Source organism: Rhinolophus ferrumequinum, chromosome 20, assembly GCF_004115265.2.
Source record: "Rhinolophus ferrumequinum isolate MPI-CBG mRhiFer1 chromosome 20, mRhiFer1_v1.p, whole genome shotgun sequence".
Classification (NCBI taxonomy): domain Eukaryota; kingdom Metazoa; phylum Chordata; class Mammalia; order Chiroptera; family Rhinolophidae; genus Rhinolophus; species Rhinolophus ferrumequinum.
In genome coordinates this window covers 49,214,352-49,233,954 of record NC_046303.1, presented here as the reverse complement: position 1 = coordinate 49,233,954, position 19,603 = coordinate 49,214,352, and positions in this window count along the sequence as shown.

The following is a 19,603-nucleotide window of genomic DNA, read 5'->3' as shown; positions in this document are numbered from 1 at the left end:
ATAAGAATGATCTCTCTTCCTGGCTCTAGTTCTTACCAGCTGTGTGTTCAGCTGTATCCGCTGGAATGGAGATAACAACACCTACTTCCCAGGGTGGAAACCAGGACAAAATATTCACACACTGCCTGGTGATGGTTAGCACCCCATAATCAGTAGCTATTAATATAATTAGTAGCTACTGCACACAACAGCCCTTCCAATAACTCTGGAATGGTGATTCCACTGTTAGCTTTGCAAAGAACAGAGACATTCTCAGATTACCTTAGTGATTGTCAACCTTTCTGTGGAATGCTAGATTTGGGGGCTACACACTTGAAGGGTTTAAATGGCATCCAGTTATCCTGTGATTCACTTGGTCCCCTTCTGCTTCATCACTGTTTGGGTGTGACTTTACCACCCCAACAGACCCTCAGAAGGCCAGGTTCTCACAGGTTCTCATTTCTTTGGCACCAGCTTGCCATCGGGTTCTATCTTTGACCCCTGACCTCTAACCTGCAGCAAGCTGGACTGACTGTGCCCCACTTCACATGGAGCTCAGTTTCACAATCTTGCTTTCTGGAACTGTATAACAGAGATGCTGAAAAAAAAAAAAAAGAAAAAAAAATTACACATTGCCAAATTTGCCAGCACGCTTGGAAAGAGTTTGAGGCAATGCAGTAAAACTACCACACATCAATTAAGAAGCACTGTCTTAAATAATGAGGTTTATTTGGAGGCCACCCTAGGAAACAGAGGAGTCCAGAATCTCCACCTCCAAGCCAGACCTCATGGAGACTAGCGCTCAGTCCAGAGGCTGGAAGGTTGCTTAGGATACAGTGTGACTCTACCAACTGGGTTATAACAGTAAATAAAATTGCCATCTGTTGAGCTCTTAATATGGGCCAGGCACTATGCCAAGCATTTTACAAGTTTTAGCTATTTTTTTTAACTTTTTTAAATGGTGGAATAAAATACTCTTAGATTAAAGTGTTCAAAACAAATGTACAGTATAATGAACGATCACAAAGCAAACACTTGTATAACTACCTCTTGGTCAAGAAATAGAATACTTCCAACCATCATCAAATCCCCCTGGCCCTGGTATCCGCGTCTGGTCCTATAACCCTGCCCCCAGAAGCAACCACTATTCTTTTTGTAATAGTTACTTCCTTACTTTTCTTTATAGTTTGCTTAACAATATATGCTATACAATATAAACTCCATTATATATTTATAGTTCAGTTTTGCCTGGTTTTTGAATTTTAAAATAAAATCACACTCTTATGTATTCTTTTTTCAATATTGTGTTTATAAGATTCATTCATGTTGTTCCCTATATCACAGTTCATTCTTTTTCAGTGCTGTAGAGTACTCCACTGCATGAATATATCACAATCTACCCATTCTACAACTGATGTATATTTGCATTGTTTCTAGCATGAGGCCATGAACAATAAAGTTATGGATAGGCCTCTATATATATTCCAGTGTACGTGAGAAATTCCTTAGATACATACAAGATCTGACAATTAAGTTTGTGAACTCATCCTAGAAAAAGTGCTACCTACCTCATTGCTGAATATCACTACGGTCACCTTCAAAATACTCCCTTTGGGAAGTTATGCACTGATGCCAGTGCCTAGTCCACCCTTCAAAGCAATTTTGGAACTCTTTTTCTGGAATGGCCATCAGAGCTGTTGTCATATTTGATGTCCTAAATGTCATCAAAATGTCTTAGTTTCAATATTTCCTTTATCTTCAGGTAAAGAAAGAAGTCATTGGAGGTCAGGTGAGTAGGGAGGGTGTTCCAATACAGTTATTTGTTTCCTGACTAAAAACTCCCTCATAGACAGTGCTGTGTGAGCTGGTGCATTGTTGTGATATAAGAGCCATGAATTGTTGGTGAAAAGTTCAGGTCGTCTAACTTTTTCATGCAGCATTTTCAGCACTTCCAAAGAGTAACTTGGTTAACTGTTTGTCCAGTTGGTACAAATTCATAATGAATATCCTCTCTGATAACAAAAAAGATTAGTAACATCATTGCAATAAGTTTGTGAACTTAAATTTCAGAGCTCGTGTATCCAAGGCCAGAATCACTGAGCTGTGCAGTGTGTATGTTTTCAGTTTTACTAGGTAATGCCAAAGTGTTTTCCAGAAGAGTTATACTAATCTACATTCCCATCAGCCCATGGATTTCCTATTGCTTCACATCCTCAGCACCTGGTATTATCAGATTTTTCAAGTTTTGCCAATCTGATGTGTGTGTATAGTATTTAATTGTAGTTTAAATGCTTATTTTGTTAACTTTTTAAGTTTTAATGCATTGACTCATACTTCAATCTTGCTACTTTTGCTCAGCGTTGCGTTTATAAGATTCATCCATGTTGTGGCATGTGGAACTTCAGTGTATTTCCCCCATCGTTAATGAGATTGATCATATTTTCATATATTTTTTTGGCCATGTTCATATCCTCTTTGGGTAAGTGCTTATTCAAGTTTTTTTGCTTGTTTTTATTGTGTTGGCTTTTTATTATTGATTTGTAGTTTTTTTCTTCAACTTTAATTCTGGGTACTTTTTATGTGTTGCAATTATCTTCTCCCATTCTCACGTGTACCTCTTTAATCCTCACAACAAGCCTGAGAAATAGATACGATGGTGTCTCTTACAGCTGACGGAACAGAACAGAGCCTCGAGGTAGTGACTTGTTCGAGGCCCTCCAGCAAGCAGCATCAGAGCTGGGGAATCCAAGCTAAGTCTGCCTAACCTGCAAGTCTGCCTCTGAACCACCTGGCCGCACTCAGAGTCAGGGGCCCATCGGCACCCCCTCAAGTGCTCTATGGTCCTGACCACTTGTCCTATCCAGATTCTCTCTTCTCTCCTCCTTCCTTCCTCATGACCTTGGCTTACTCATGAGTTCCACTTTCTGCCTTTTTGTATGACCTTTCTTGGCCCCCAGTTCTAAATCTTCTCACTCACTCAGGTTCTTCTTCAAACTCCCCGAAGGAGGTCTCATCAGCTCGATAGGGCATGGTCCCCTTCACAGGAAGGGTTTCTTACAGACCATATCAGGATCACAGCTCGGGCACTCTCCCAGTCCGACTGGTGGTGGCCTCAGGGGGAGAATCACATAGCCAACTTGCCTCGGATGGAGCAGTGGGCACAGTGGCTGCTCTCCAAACCAGTTATCTCCTCCGGGTCTTCACTTTGCAGGCTAATCATCACCTGATCCTTTGATACCACATCATCCTAATGACAACTCCCATCCAATCCATCCTAGAAACCTGGGAGTCTTCCATGAGGCTCCCCTCCTCCACACTCCCCATGCAAGCCCACTCATGCATCAATTCCTATCAATTCTATGGCCTAAATAAGCCTTAAATCTACCCACTTGTCTCCATGGCTAGCCTCCACCTTAGCCCAGGTTCCGCCCTAGACCAGGCTACCAGCATCTCTCACTTGGATTCTGAAAATAGCTCCCTTCACGTCCACTCTCCTCTCTTCCGAATCCCTTCTTCATACAGCAGCCAGAAGGATCTGTTCAAGTCAGATTGTTCAAAACTCTCATAGGCTTCCTTTTCTATTGGGATAAAGACCGAAACCCTTAAAATGAACCCCAAGGCCTTACAAGTTTTAGCCTTTGCCTCCTGCTTCAATCTCCTCCTTGCTCTGCTCTTTGCGCCCCACCCCCCATTTTTTTCAGTCCTGTTGATACGCCAGCTCCCCACAGGACCTTTGCAGGTGTTGTGTGAACTATCCAGCAGCCTTGGGCACCCCTCACCACACCCCTGCTAGTTAATTTCAGCCCTCAGCACTTCTGGCCTCTCTGACTTACACAGGTGACTTGCACATCCCTGCCTGTTATCTCAGGTGTAGGCCAGAAGCGGTTCATCTAAACGAGGTATTATTGTCCTCTGCCTATCAGATAGCAAAGATTTAAATTATTGATAAATCCTGTGTTGCTGAGGTTGCAAGAAAACATGCACAGATTAACACTCTAATTCGGGTACAACCTGAATAGTAGGAAATATGGTAGCATCTATTATTTAAATTTTTCATAATTCTTTGACCCAGCTTTTCCACTTCTATGAAATTATCCTTCAGAAAACACTCCCACCAGTTGTGTAAAAAGCTATGCAGAACAATGTTCTTTTCAAAATTGCTTATAGTAGTGAAAAAGTGGAAACAGTACACATGTCTATCAATAAGACACTAATTAAATAAACTGGTACATTCATAAAATGGAGTATTGCTCAGCCAGCTAAAAGGACGTGCTGGGTTTTGTTGCATTTATGTGGAAAGATGTCTATGACACATTAAGCGAAACAATTAAAGAGTATGCTTTGAAAATACACTACATGTGCATTTTTAAAAGTTGGAGAAAAATGCACAATGCTGTTCACAGCGGCTATCTCTGGAAAAGGAGGATGAGTTTACGGGGGCACTTTCTTTTCTATGTTATATATTTCTGTAATGTTTGATTCTGCTCTTTGTTACTGTAAAATAATTTATAACCTGAAAAAAATCCAATACAGGGGCAAAGCTAATATTTATATAATGAAGTCTCTGGTGTCTCTCTCCTCCCTGGAATGTAAGCTCTCCGAGGTCAGCAAATGCTTCTGTTAGGCAGTATTGTCTCCCACAGTCGTCAGTGCCAGGCACGTGGAAGGCGCTCACGGAACACTTGTTAATTGAATGAACAAGGGAATGAATGAACCGTTTCTGTGACCCCGTAACATGGGATGCTGAGTTCAGGAGTCCGGGAACAGAGCTGTGGCTGCCTTCTCCGTCGAGTTGTACTCCATTACTTTAAAAAATTGTACAAGTGCGTCGCCTTTTGCTAGCCCTTCCCATCAGGTTGTTTGCTGATGTCGAGCTTCAGGGCATCCGCGCAAGTACTGTACGCAAGCTGGGTTTTCCCTCCTGACTTTGACAAATAATTTCTTTGAGTCCTAAATCAGGGCTCACATTTTGTCCCTGTCAAATTTCATCTTTGTGGTTTTGTTCACACTGCCAAGGTATGTTAAAAGCCAATCCCTGACACCTAACCACGTTCAAGTCCCACCAACTTTACGTCACCCACACACTTGGTAAATATGACTTATGTGTTTACTTCCAATTTAGTTATAAACAAAAGCACACAGGACAGGGCCTCCAACAGAACGCTGCAGGCCTCTGTAAGAGACGGCTCTCTGCGTGGACTTGGAGCAATCTGGTGTCCCTGTGCACAATGAAGCTTAAGCACATGAAGCTCCTTCTCACCTCAGGGCCTTTGCAGTTACACCTCCTTCCGCTTGGAAAGCTTTCTCCAGACGCTAACTCTTTCTTGATACTGAAGACTCGGCTTTAAAGTTCTCTCATCAGAAAGGCCTTCCTACCACCCCATCTAACGTAACGCCCTTCTCACCTCAATACCCTGTTGGGTTTTCTTTAAAGCACTTTTCTTTAAATTTACCTTGTTTATATTTTTTTGTTTACCTCTTTGTTACCTGCTCCCTCCCCCCACCTACTGTCAGCGGGGAGCACGTCAGTGTCATGCTCTGTCTCCTGGGCCTGGAGCATTGTAGTCACTCAATAAATATTTGCTGAGTAAATGAACAAATAGAGTTGGTCAGATATCTTTATCTCCACCTACCTGAACTGTCTTCTACACCCATGTCTGTTTTATCTGCGAGGATGTTGTATTAGTTTCCTGGGGCTGCTGCGACAAATTACCACAAGTTTAGGGGCTTAAAACAACAACAATTTATTCTCTCACAGGTCTAGAGGCCAGTAGTCCAACATCAGTGTTACTGGGCTGAAATCAAGGTGTCAGAAAGGCCACACTCCCTCTGGAGGCTCTAGGGGAGACTCCGTTCCTGGCCTCTTCCAGCTTTTGGGGGCTGCCAGTGTTCCTTGGCTTGTGGCCACATCACTCCAACCTTCAAGGCCAGCATCTTCACACCTTCCTCTGCTCCATCTTTACTGGCCTTCTTCCCTGTACATATCATTGTAAAATCTCCCTCTCTTAAAAAAGGATACACATGACGGCATTTAAGGCCCAACTGGATAATCCAGCATAATCTCTCTAACTGCAAGATGCTTAACTTAATCACATCTGCAAAGACTTTACCATGTACTACCTTAGGTAGCACTTTCCTAAGTTTCAGGGATTAGGAGCTGATATCTTTGGAGGCCACCATTCAGCCTTTGTAGATGCTGTCAGTGGCTCTGTGAAATGCGTTTGCAAAATCGAGACACATCATGTGCCCAGGATTTCTCTCCCTCATTTTTCTGGTAGTGTCTGCCAGACAGGAAAGCTCAGTACATGTTTCTTGAGTGAATAAATACATAGAAGTTGATGTTCTGCTCCGTCATTTCCCACCCCAGCCCTCAAAAGGAGAAAAGAATGAGCCTCTAGTCCCTTTAGAGTAACTGGCTTCCTTAGTTCAGATTCTCGAGAAGCCAGAATGAGTTTGGAAATGCAGAGCCTCTTCATAAGTGATCTCCATCTGACACGCTGCCAATGTGCATTGGGAAAGAGATGTGGTTATTGAATGGGTAACACAACGAGTATTATTTACATACGCGCCTTGCCCACTTCAGAAGGCTTGGGCTTTCCTCACATGTGAGTTCTCTCCCTCTCCAGCACTATGAGGAGCGTGTGTTGTAGCCAAATTAGTTTTTGGCTTTTGTGATACTGAATATGAGGATGGGGCGAGAGAGACCAAATGGCACTGACGAGGCAGAAGGGAAATCAGATTATCTTCCCCAAATTGAGGAGAGCCCTGATGTGCTTCATACAGAAGTACAGGATCTGAGAAAGGGGCCACACTAATTCATACTCACATCGTTCCATAGTAAAAAACTATTTTCAAATCCCTGGTCTGGCTCCCCAGAGTGACATCATAAACCTGACTCCCTGCTGATACAAGCAGGTTATTCTGCAGTTATTGCTTATATTAGTCTTTAATAATTCCTTGGCAACACCAGAGCGGGAAGACTAACTAATGTGGGAGACCTTGGTCACCATCCCCAGCCCTCCACCCATAATGGGGTTCTCTTGAGAAGTCAGTTGGTGAGGATTGGTACCCTAGATTGCAGCTGGGTTGGGCCCTGGAACCCCCACTGCTAAGCAGCAGGGAAAAAGCTCTGAGAGCTGAGAAGAGCGGTAGCTCGCCCTGTCGTGGGGGAGAATTCTCTTCTCTCCCTTCGCCCTGGAATAAATATTGAGAGGGCCCAACAAGGATGGGAGAGAAAGCAGGATGCTCAGGTCTAACTGTCGGGCAGCATGTCAGATGGAGATCACTTAAGAAAGATGAAGAGGGGTCCCTGAGGCTCACACGTGGGTCCACCCAGCACACCCACAACAGTGCCAGCTAGAACTAGATGTGCATTTGCTTGGAGTGCCCTGCTTCCCACAGAGTAACTCTGCCATGAAGCCCAGGGATGCCATCTCAGGAAAAGCTTCTTGCCTTGGGGGGAGCTATGATAGGCTGTGGCCTTTCCTTAACTGTATATTAGAACCTTGGATTGGTGCCACAGTTTTCCTGTGAACACTTCAGTGCAATTATAAAGCATATCAATGGGACAATGATTCACTCTGCAAAGAATCTAAACAAACGAGTCTCTTTTAACTCCCATTATAGCTTTTCACAAAGGGAGGCATACATGTTTTGTGGTTGAGGAAAAGAATGCATATCACCAGTTCTTACTTGCAGTAACTTATCTATGAATTTGTAGTGTGACTAAACCCTTTATGGGAAATATACTGAACCATAGAAACAGAAACAAAAATTATGTCTCATCTATCTCTACAATGCCCACACTGTAAAGTTTGAAACAAGGAGCTCAAGCGGTTTGACGGCATCAGATTAGATTATAAAAATTTCTCAGGTTAATTTTGTTGAAAATCTGGTACTTTAAAGAAGTACATAACTCCAGAAAGGAAAAGACTGATAGGTTTAACTCTATAAAGAGTGAAGACTTCTGAACCTACACATACACACGCACACATATAAATCTACCATAAAAAAGTTAAAAGACAAATAGTAAATTAGGAAAAAATCTTGTAACATAACACAAAGAGTGGCTTTATTTAATACATAAAGAGCTTTCACAATTTGCTAAAAGTGAACACTCTGATAGAAAAATTATCAATTTATGAAAAAAGAAATCCAAATCATCAATAATCAGACATGAAACTGGAATGACCAGGAGATAAAATTCTTTCCTATCAGACTGAAAGATGAAAAAGAATGACAGCTACAGCACAGATGAGGCCACAGATGAGAAACGGGAGTTCTCACACTGCTGGCTCAATTTGACACTTTCAGAATTTTAAATGCATATCCCCTTTGACTTATCAATTCCATTCATAAGAAAGCATGCTAAATAATCATGGGTGTTTGAAAAGATTTGGCTACAAAAAGTATTCAGTATAGCATTGTTAATTTTATATATGTGTGTGTATATGTGTACGTATATATACTCGTATATATAAAACAACATAAATACCCCAAATTGAGAATTTAAATATATTATAGTTTAAGAATACATATTATGCACTCTTTAAAAGTGATTATTTTAAAAGGTGATTACATCTGTCTATATTGACTGTTACTATATAGTTCTAAATATATAACATTATATAGTATGTATATCCATATCTATATATGTATATATGAAATGCCACTGCAAATGAAGTGGCTTGGTTTGGAGATTGGGGATCTAAAAATATACAAAAATACAATAGATTGATATAGATATATAGAGACATATATTAAAATATTAACACATTCCTAGGTTTATGATAACTCGTTTATGCTGTTTATTTTTCTTTTTTGCCATGATTGCTTTATATGCAACGGAGAAATACAACCATTTCAAAAAGATAGAATGCACATGTGAGTAAATACCCTTCAGCTGGAAGCATCCTTTCAGCCACTGAGGATTCACAGAAGGAGCAAAAAAAGTCCACAGTGGATCACTTAGAATGAAGGTAGCTATATAATTTATTATCCAAACCAGGACATTTTTGAGACTGAAACAGGAAGCTGTTAATACTTTTGCATCACCTGGGACTCCCAAGGCAAACTCAGTCATTTGCTCAGCCTCCTTGGAGTGAAAACTCCCTTTAACTTGTCTTTGGAAATGACCCAGCGTTGGAGGGTCAGAGGGGAAACACAAACGTAGAAACTATCCTTTTACGAGTACACTTTCTAAACATGCCAGCCAGATGGTCAAAGAATGTTCAAAAGCTTAAGTTTCTCACCTAATTAGCTGATTCAGATCAATTTTAGAGATTTGTTCTCACTTTAGAGGTTTGTTCTTGATAAAAAGTGGTTCTCAAAAAAATGTACCACTTGACTTAGAACACACAGTATTATTACCCATGTTATTGCATGCTGTAGATTTTAATCTTGGAAACATCCTGTAACACTTTTAAACCCTTCCCGACTCCAGATCCCCTCATGATTTACCTGTTTTCCAATAAGGGCTTTGTTTTAGGGAACTATGATCTCTGTGACCCAGGGCTCTTAGTGAAGACGGCCAGGGCTCCCCAGGTGACTCTGCCTACAGGCTATTTGTATCCCCCAGTCTTTCACAGCCCAGCTTAAATTTCTCCTCTGCCAAGCCTCCACTGCCCACCACAGGAACCTGTCCTGTCTCTCACAGCATTTATTATCTGCACCTGGGGCCAGCACTTTATCACAGGCTGTCCTGGTCTCCAGTTTTTGATTACATGTACATCTCCGTCAAACGAGACTGTAAGCTCCTTGTGAGCAGTAACTTCTCACAGTTTATGCCACCTGGCACGTGGCCAGGCAAGGTAAACTCATCAACCTCTCTTAGTCCAATAAGAAAATGGGGGTTGTAATTCCTTTATATACTCTACCTCCCACCCCAACTTGGGTAGTTACTACACATTCTGAGACCATTTTTTTTAATTAGCCAAATTCCCTGAATGCCAAGGTATTTGCATTGGTAGAAAAATTAAAGCCACCTCAACTGTGGCAATTGGTGAGGCCTTTCTCCCTTTAAGTGTCACACACTAAAGTGTCACACACTAACGATTCAGAACAAAGTTAGAACAGAACATTTCTGTCGGAGGGAGAGTAGTATCCATGTGTTAAAGTGGCTCCATTAGGTACAAAGAATGAAAGCTCGCACAAGCTCTGCTAACACTTGCAATACCACCACTGCCATCTTACAGTATTTTACTGGTATTTTGATTCTGCCTGTACAGGGCCAATGTGCAGCTCATTAGTTGATCAGTTCTCCAGCATTCACCCTCACCCTCCTAACGGTCCAGCGCCTGATATTACTGGTCATCGATCATGACCTGAGCAACGCTGTTGCTAAATCAATCTTGGGGCAATCCCTAATTGAAATGGCGCACATTGCACCTCCTGTTGCCAAATTCATTAAACTGACAAACACGTCAATGTTTCTTCCTTCAAGTTCAGCTTAGGATGACTTAAACCCCAACTGAAATGTGAACAACCGAATTGAGGTACCAAGATTATTTATTTGTTTGTTGGTTGGTTTATTCCGTCACCCAAAGCACTGTATTTCTCACACAGGAGTCTTCTTGGAAAATCTGCCAACTCAAATGCATTCATTGTAACCTGCATCACTCTACAATACTTAAAATCATACACGTGTTCAGCAAGGCAGGGTGACCCCAATTCAATCAAATAGTCAAACTCCAGCAGAACTGTTTTCATATACAGAGTCAGCAATGACCCCATTCCTTTTGCTGTTCCATCTAGACCAGGGGTGTCCAAACTGCAGCCCGCGGGCCAACTGCGGCCCGCAATCCATTGTTAATTGGCCCGCAGCAAATTCCAAAAATATATTTAGTTTACTTAAATAAACCAGGTGAGGCAATACGTACTTCACCTCGAGTGAGAGGCCCAGCTGTTTGCGTATTTTACCGCATATGGTCCTTGGTGAAAAACGTTGAAAAAAGTTTGGACACCCCTGCTCTAGATCTTAATGGGCATTAGGAAAAGGCACACCTTTTTCAAGAAACTACTTCCATATAGTAGAAAATCATCTTCATAGTCCTGATTTTGTTAGAACAAGACACTTTAGTGCCATCTGCTAGGAAAATTGTCACAATAAATCTATGATGTCTGTGCTGGGCGTAGTCCTCCTTAAGTGTCATGACTGTGCAGTGTACAACCTATGCAGTAGCCCTGGCCAGGTGTTTGATAACTTTGGAATACGATAAGCTAATGGGACAGAGGCCACGCTTTATTTTATTTTCCCTCTGCGCCTCAATTTCAACATATAAATTGGAAATAAGAAGAGCTATTTAGCATGGGTGTCTTACCATTGATCAACCTACCCATTAGAATAGAAAAGCAATGGTCCATAAAGGATTCAAAGAATAAGAAAGAGATGATCATATTACTTAATTGTTGCATAAGAACTACATCCATAAGATAGAGAGCTCACATTTCCTTTGAGTCTACAAATTGGATTCATCCAATAACATAATTTGGCTTTCATATATTGAAAATGAAGAGACCTTGGATTTGTCTTGCAGCGGTGATGGGTCCCGCAGCCCCCACCGCACTCTTGCTACAAAAGGACGCCCATGATGGCAAAATAGTTGACAAGACAGGTGTTCATCCTCTGGAAACGAAAAAGAAAACAAAACCTGAAATTAATTGTCCTACATCAGGATGTCTCGATCCCTTCGCTCTCATTTTGGGACTGGATACATGTTTGTTGCCGGGGGCCGTCCTGTGCGTCTCGTGCTAGGATGTTACCGGTGCCCCTGGCTTTTACCCACCAGAGGCCAGCAGTACGCCCCCATCTCTCCACCCCCCACCCGTCCTGAAAATCAAAAATGGCTTTAGACATTGCCAATGCCCTTGGGACGGGGGAGGAGAAGGAAGGAGGCTGCAAAATCCCTGGTTGAGAAACACCGGCCTACACGGATATTTAAATTTACAGCCTTAGCGTAATTCGCCTTAGCTTAATTCTTGGGAAGCAGTAATCTACGACCAATCTGGCCTCCAAACAGCAGAGACTTTAAAGATGCTAGGCTTCCATTTCTTGTCCTGTAAATACACCCAAACTCTGGCCTCTTATTTTCAGGATTTCCTCCTTTGGAGGGTAGTGGGCTAGGGCTGCAGGAAAGGTGTTAGTGACTCCTGGGGCTGACCTGAGGTCTCCCTCCTGCTCACTTTGTACCTGGCCACCTCTTAGGGTCCAGGGCCTGCCATCTTCTCTCTCTCTTTTTTTTTTTAAGATTTTATTGGGGAAGGGGAACAGGACTTTATTGGGGAACAGTGTGTACTTCCAGGCCTTTTTTCCAAGTCAAGTTGTTGTCCTTTCAATCTTAGTTGTGGAGGGCACAGCTCAGCTCCAGGTCCAGTTGCCACTGCCGTTGCTAGTTGCAGGTGGCACAGCCCACCATCCCTTACAGGACTCGAGGAATCGAACTGGCAACCTTGTGGTTGAGAACCCGCGCTCCAACCAACTGAGCCATCTGGGAGGCAGCTCAGCTCAAGGTGCCGTGTTCAATCTCGTTGCAGGGGGCGCTGCCCACCATAGTTGAACCGGTTGCCTGTGGTTGAGAGCCCACTGGGCCATGTGGGAATTGAACCGGCAGCCTTCGGAGTTAGGAGCACGGAGCTCCAACCACCTGAGCCACCGGGCCGGCCCCCTGTCATCTTCTCTTGAATATTGGTGCTATTAACACACAGGGCTGGCATGACGTAAAGCTAGCAACTTTCAACCTCACTACTGTGAGTTACACCTCCCATATAAGTGTAAGCCCACAACCTCCCGCACACAGCTATCTAAGACCGAGTCATTTAAAAACTTGGGGAAGCCAGAGAAATGACAACACAACTGAATACTGGGTTTGAAGGACACCAGAGTCATCCCCAGGTTGTCCCACACAGGTTTCCTAACTGAATACTACCTAGTCCGGCTCCCAGCTCACAACAGGCTATCACATGCCTCACTCCTACCCCCTGGGAAGACCTTCAATGCTCTGCTCTCCGGGAAGCCCAGAGTCAGTTCTGGGCTCAGTCCCGCTCCTTCATTCTCCTCCAGCCTTCACTTTCCGTGGCTCCTTTTCCCTTTGGGATGACTGACATGTAAATATCCACATAAAGTCTCAGCCGCCACCCACAGGGGTTGGCCTTTTCTGATACTTAAAGACATCTCTCTCTATATATAGTTCATTTCCCTAAGTCTGAGCTATTTGGTTTGGAAAATCACTTTGGGGGAGCCTTTTATCGAGAGTCTGAGCCGGCTGTAGCCAAAGGTGGGTCCACCTTTATGGTGCCCTGTGATCATGAAATGAAGTCATGTTTCCAATGATCTTCCTGATAAGGCACATGAGATGTCTGTCCTATGACAAATGTTGAGCAATGACTCATATAACACACTTCTCAGGAATGAACAAACTACTGTTTTAGAGATAGAGTGCTATGGTCTAAATGGTTGTGTTCCTCCCTCCTACCACCACTAAGTTTGCATGTTAAAATCCTAATGCCCAAGGTGACCGTGTTAGGGGGTCGGGCTTTGGGGAAGTGATTAGATAATGCAGGTAAAGACCTCATGAATGGGACTAGTGCGCTTATGAAAGAAACTCCCCAGAGCTAGCTCACCCCTTCCACCATGCGGGGACATAGTGAGAAGGTGACACTTACGAACCTGTAAGCCCTCATTGAACACCTAATCGCATCACCACGATCCTGGACTTCCAGCCTCTAGAACTGTGAGAAAGACATTGCTTTTGTTTATAAACCACTCCATCTGTGATATTTTGTTAGAGCAACCCAACAGACTAAGACAGAGTATTCTACATTCATAATGGAAAAGAAACATTTTTTCTAACAGACAGCAAGACATATTATAAAACAAGAGTAATTGTAACCATCGAATTAGTGCTGGAAAAAATGTTAAAGCAATGGAACCAAAAAGAGGGTTCAGAAGCAGACTCACGTATTTGGGAATTGAATATATGGTGGCTCTCTACAGAAAGGATAAAGTATTCAATACATTGGTTGGGGAAAATTGGTTACTGTTTGGAAAAAGACCAAAAATTAAATTTTTACCTCATACCATTAACCAAAAAAGTGTGAGGTTTAAATGTAAAAGATAAACAACAACCAAAAACCTATAATGCATAAAAAGAAAATACAAGAAAATATTTTAAGGCCTTGAGGAACAGAAGATATTTTTAAGCAAGACACAAAAAGCAAAAGGAAGGAAAAGTCCGATACATCCAACTGGAGAAAAAAGTACAGAAAAGATGCCATAAACAAGGTTAAAAGAAGAAAAGCAACAAGCTGGAAAATTACATTATTTTCAAACAGGCAAAAGATCTAAATCTAGAGTGTATAGAGAATTTCTACAAATCAATAAAAAGGTCTAAAAATACCAATAAGAACTCATCAGAAGATATTAACTGCAATTTACAGAGTGAAAATACAATGTACGTAAGAGAGTGCCAAAAAGAATGTATACACTTTTTAAGAAAGGGAAAAATTGTATTAAAATTGTAATACTCAACATGTACTAATAACAAAAGATGAATACAAGACTTCTGCAATTACAAGAGGTGCTCAAAGTGGTTATCATCTGCGTAATTTTAATAGTTTTTTTCCTTTCTTAAAATGTGTATACATTTTTTTGGCACCCTCTGTATGTATGTGTATCCACATAATGATGCTATTCATGTTAAAAAAAAGCACACAGCAATATCACCTATATCTGTAATGATAAATATATACAGTAAGTATATGTATAAAAAATGGTATGAAAAATGCCTTTAGACCTGGGAGTTATGGGAGTCACCACATTTGAAGGGGATATTCAAAGGGATTTTTCCCGTTTCTATTGTTTTACTACTATCTCATGAGAACACATTCATACATGATTTTTAGAATCCAATTTTGAGTTTCTTTTACAAATAAAAATTTTTCTCAGAAAAAAGTAATTGGCAGAGACCCCAGTCTGCTCACCATGAAGAGAACTGTTTACATCGTCATGCAAAGGAAGCTTTGCCTCCAAGAACACCTTGGATTTCGCAGTTCCTTTACATGACTGAAAGGTCTGAAAGGGTCTTCCCTGAACAAGGGTATTGCCCTCCCCTGAAGTCCTTGTCCAGATGAAGTTTCAGGCAAAAGAACTTTCAGAGGTCTCCACCAACTGATGCAGAAAAGCAAACCGGTAAAAAAGGAAGAGAAGAGCTTTAATTTCCTTTTGAAGGAGGAAGACATTTGTCAGCAGCCACCACCTGAGCCCTCCTGGCATCAGAGGGTCAGCCTCCTTCTGACTGGCCGTTGCTGTCTACACGATGCATTGCCACAAAAGTAATAATCACAGAGGACATTTTACAATTGTCCGCTATGTGCCAGGCCTTATGCTGGGGCCTCAATACCCAAAATCTCACTTAATCTTCAAAACAAACTGAAGAGCCTTAGTACCCATTTAACAGATGAGGAAACTGAGGTTCAGATGGATTAAGAAAGGTTCTCAAGCAAATGACTGAAGGGCAATTCTAATTTACACCTGCCAATCTCAAGCCTGTGCTCTGGCCTCCACCCTGCACTGTGTGTGCACAGAGCCATTTAATATAGCTGTGTCCTCAACTATATTAAATGGTCAGCTTGGAGGAGTATGTGGGTTTTGCTCCAATTAATGTGTACATTAATGTTAAATTAGTATTTATTTATATTTAGATTAAGACCCCAAAATGATTTCTACGAGAATGCTAATGAGAACCTGTCTTGTGTTTCCTCCTGTCTAACCCCTGAGAAAGAGCAGTGGTTAGGAATGGGGCTGTCTCTGCTACACTCTGGGGAACAGAGGTTTCAACTTGCAGCATCAGAGCGGTTCAAGGGAACCCCAGGTGATCAAAGTCACAGATGAATCTGCCAGGGGTTTCAAAGCAGCTTTACCTCAAAATAATAATACAATTGTGTTTTTCTGCTCCAGTCAGAATGTAAATTTCACATTTTTGTAGTTATGTTTATTGAGCCCATGTTTATTCAGCACACGGATAAGGCACTATATTCAAAAGACTGAAATTCCTATTTTCTTTTCTCCTCCTGTTGCTACTGGGGGTCTTTTATCCCAGTCCCGTTTGATCCAGCAACATGTGCAGGGGCAGAGAAGAGGCAGGCAACCTTGTCTAACAAGGCCAGGGAGGCAGCACACCTGCCCTCCAGATGCGGAGAGCTTTTATAGAAGGGAACAACGTATGTAACAAATTTCCCCCAGAATTACAATTCTCAGAGAGAGTGGGTTAGGGAAATAAATTTAGAGAGAAGAGTGGCAGATGGGATAGATGGATTCAATTAAGGCAAAGAACATTAAACAATTCCAAGGATGCCTCATTTTAATGGAACATGTCATTTTCTCCTCGGCGCCTCCAGGTAACTCCCAACAATAGTCTAGGTAAGGGAGGAGGGTGTGCAGAGAGCCTGGACCCCACCAGGAGTTCATATCCTCAAATGAGAGAGCTAATATTCCCTCTTCTCTTCTATTCAATAATGTGGTAAAACAGCACATGAATCAGAAGAAATGAATGCAGGCTACGTATTCAATGCACATTTCTACAGAACCAGGTGTTACTCAAATTATATAGGTATTTCCCACTGTCATCTCCGTTGAGCTGATTTCTTTATTTGGTCTATGGAGAGTCTCCTTTTTAATTAGACCAACCACTGTCATTTTTCTAAGATAGTAAAACAATAAAAATCTTTACCTCCCTTTTATCTTCCTAAACATTAATCATGAGGGGAAGAAGGTGTTATACCTTTGCAAGATAGTTTTATCACATAAACATTTTGCTAACATGCCTTAAATTACTGTTTTTCAGGTCAATTTATGCCTATTAAGAATGTGTAAGATTCTTACTGTCACTAACAGTATTTGTAACTATTTACTATCAAAAGGAATTCAAGTCTGCAATAAATTTGCAATATACATCGCTAACATACACGTATAAGTATAGACATGTATATTATAATATATATGCATCATATTAACCTGAATACTAATCCCAACTGACCTCAATTTTCATCTACAGTCAAGTGTGAAAGTCTAGTAGTTTGACGAGCGCTTTCTTCATTCTCTGGCTCCTAGCAGTATAATTTAATTGACAGCCACGTTACTGTATTTACAAAGTGATAGGTGGTATTGTTATCTCTGTAGTCAGTGAAGAAACTGTGGAAGGCTTAGAGTAGAAACTCTACAATTAACTCCAAAACTCTAAGTGCAATAATGTATACCCGTTCTGATAATCAGTTAAAATGGCACTGTAACCAGTCTTATTTTGTATAGATGCTAAATCAGTTTAGATTCCAGCCCATTCTTTACTATGTTGCAAAGTAAAATCCTCTCAGCCAGAATAGAATAATATTAAGGCTGCCATACCACTTTTCACGGCGCTGTGCAGAAATAACCTCTACTTGAGAGACTCAGCTGGGGGAGTAAGCTAATATTAAAATATCGAACCATTACCTTCTCTTCAACTGTGGTGTCCTGACTTCATCTAACAGAAAGCCACCTTTGATTTTTTGAGTGGTTTTAAGTGGCTCCCAGGAGAGGAAACAGAATTTTCTGGAAGCTCAAGTCAGTGACTCCCAGTCACTGGTCTCGTGTCCCTTCATCGCTGTACACTCCACACACCTTGAGGAGGGCAGGGTTGTAACAGCTGCCAGGGTGCTGACATTGCTGTCAGGAGGTTTGTCTCCGAAGTTACATCATGACCTTGGCATTAGACTTTTCCTTTGTTAAACTTACTTTCTGATACATTTTTTGTTATTCAATCACTTTATACTCAAACCATCATATAGTAATGTATTACTATGTAACAAGTTACCCCAAAACTTAGCAACTGAAAATGGCAAACCCTCATAATCTCACAGTGTACGTGGGTCAGGAGTACAGACCTGACTTAGCTGAGTGCCTCTGCCTCAAGGTCTCTCACAGGTGTGGGTCCGCAGTGTAGTCTAATCTCAAGGCTCAACTGGAGGAGGAGAAGCTTCCAAACTCACTCCCACGGCTGGTGACAGTTACTCAGCTCCTCACAGGCTTTTGGACTAAGGGCTTTAGTTCCTTGATGACTGTTGACCAGAGGGCTCCCTCAATTTCTTGCCACATGTGCCATTCCATAGGGCAGCTCAACACATGACAGGGGGCTTCCTTAAAGCAAGACAGCGAGAGCAAGATTGAAGGCATAACTGTAACCTAACCTCAGGAGTGACATGCCATCCCTTTTGCCATATTCTATGTTAGAAGCAAGTCATTAGGCCCAGCTCACACGGAAGGGAAGAGGATCACACCAGGATATGAATACCAGGATGTGGGGATTATTGGAGTCATCTCAGAGGCTGCCAACCAGATCTTCTCTTGCATGCACAATAATAGAGGAACAAACACCAAAATGGAAGGAATCGGAAAGTAGTGGGAAAGGGAAAACGTTCCAGGATCTAATTACTTATGACTCGCAGCTCTCTTCTCTTCTCTTCTCTTCTCTTCTCTCCTCTTCTCTCTCGCTCTCTCTCGCCCCCCCACCGCCCCTTAATCTCCCCAAATCCAGCCATACAACATACCTTCTGATACAATGTTTTCTCCATAGAGTCTCGTAACCTGTCCCCTCTTCTCCACTTGCATGGGACCACTAAAGTTCAGGCCTTCATTTCTTCACAGTATGAATGGTGCAACGCTACTTTTCTAACCAGCTTCCAAGGTCCAATACATCCTGGACACCAAGGCCAGAGTAATCTTTCTAAGTCACACTTTCTACTTATCCTTATGCTGCAGGAAACCCTTTTAGTGGCTCCCCATTGTCAAACAAATCTAAACTCTTTAGGCTACAGGTCCAGTGTCTTCCGTAATTTGACCCAGGTCTAAATACACAAACTCATCACCCCAACCCCAAACAATAACCCATCATCCCACGTAAACCACACTCAACATCCAAACACATCAGGCTTAAGCTCAGCTTGAAGCTTCTGCTAATACCATCACCTTCCCTTGCTTAGCAAGACCAGTCTTCACCTTATTATTACAAATCCTTTTCAATTTCCAAGATGCAAAGCAGATCGATCCCATCTTCTCAGTCACATATTTTCAGATCAGTCCAAACTAGATTTCAGTTTCTCCTATGAACAGGCACAGCTCTCAGAGACATACCATTGACCGCCCTGGCCAGTCACTGTGTACAAGTCTTGTCTTCCTCAGGAATTGGTAAGTTTCACACCTTCCTTCTTCCACAGAGACTACCGGAATGCATCTCTCCAAGAGCTGGGCTGGGTCTCATTTGTCTTCCTGTGCTGAGGGAAGCTGGTCCATGACAGGCAATATTTGTTCAAAAGAGAAGATGGATAGATGGATAGATGAAAGGGAGCGACGGAGGGGAGGCGGGAGGAAGGAAATGTTACGCACAGTGTCTATCATATGTAAGAGGTCAATAAGTAATAAATATTTGTTAACTCCACCAACCCTTAAAGTGACAGTTCTTCACCCTGTGGCACCTTAGCCACGCAGTGGTTCCTATGCAGGAATCCTTCCAAAGGAAGCAGAGGCAAATGAAATTTATCTGGCTTTGACAAAAAACAAGCCCATTCACACAAACATCACTACTGAAGACCAAGCCAT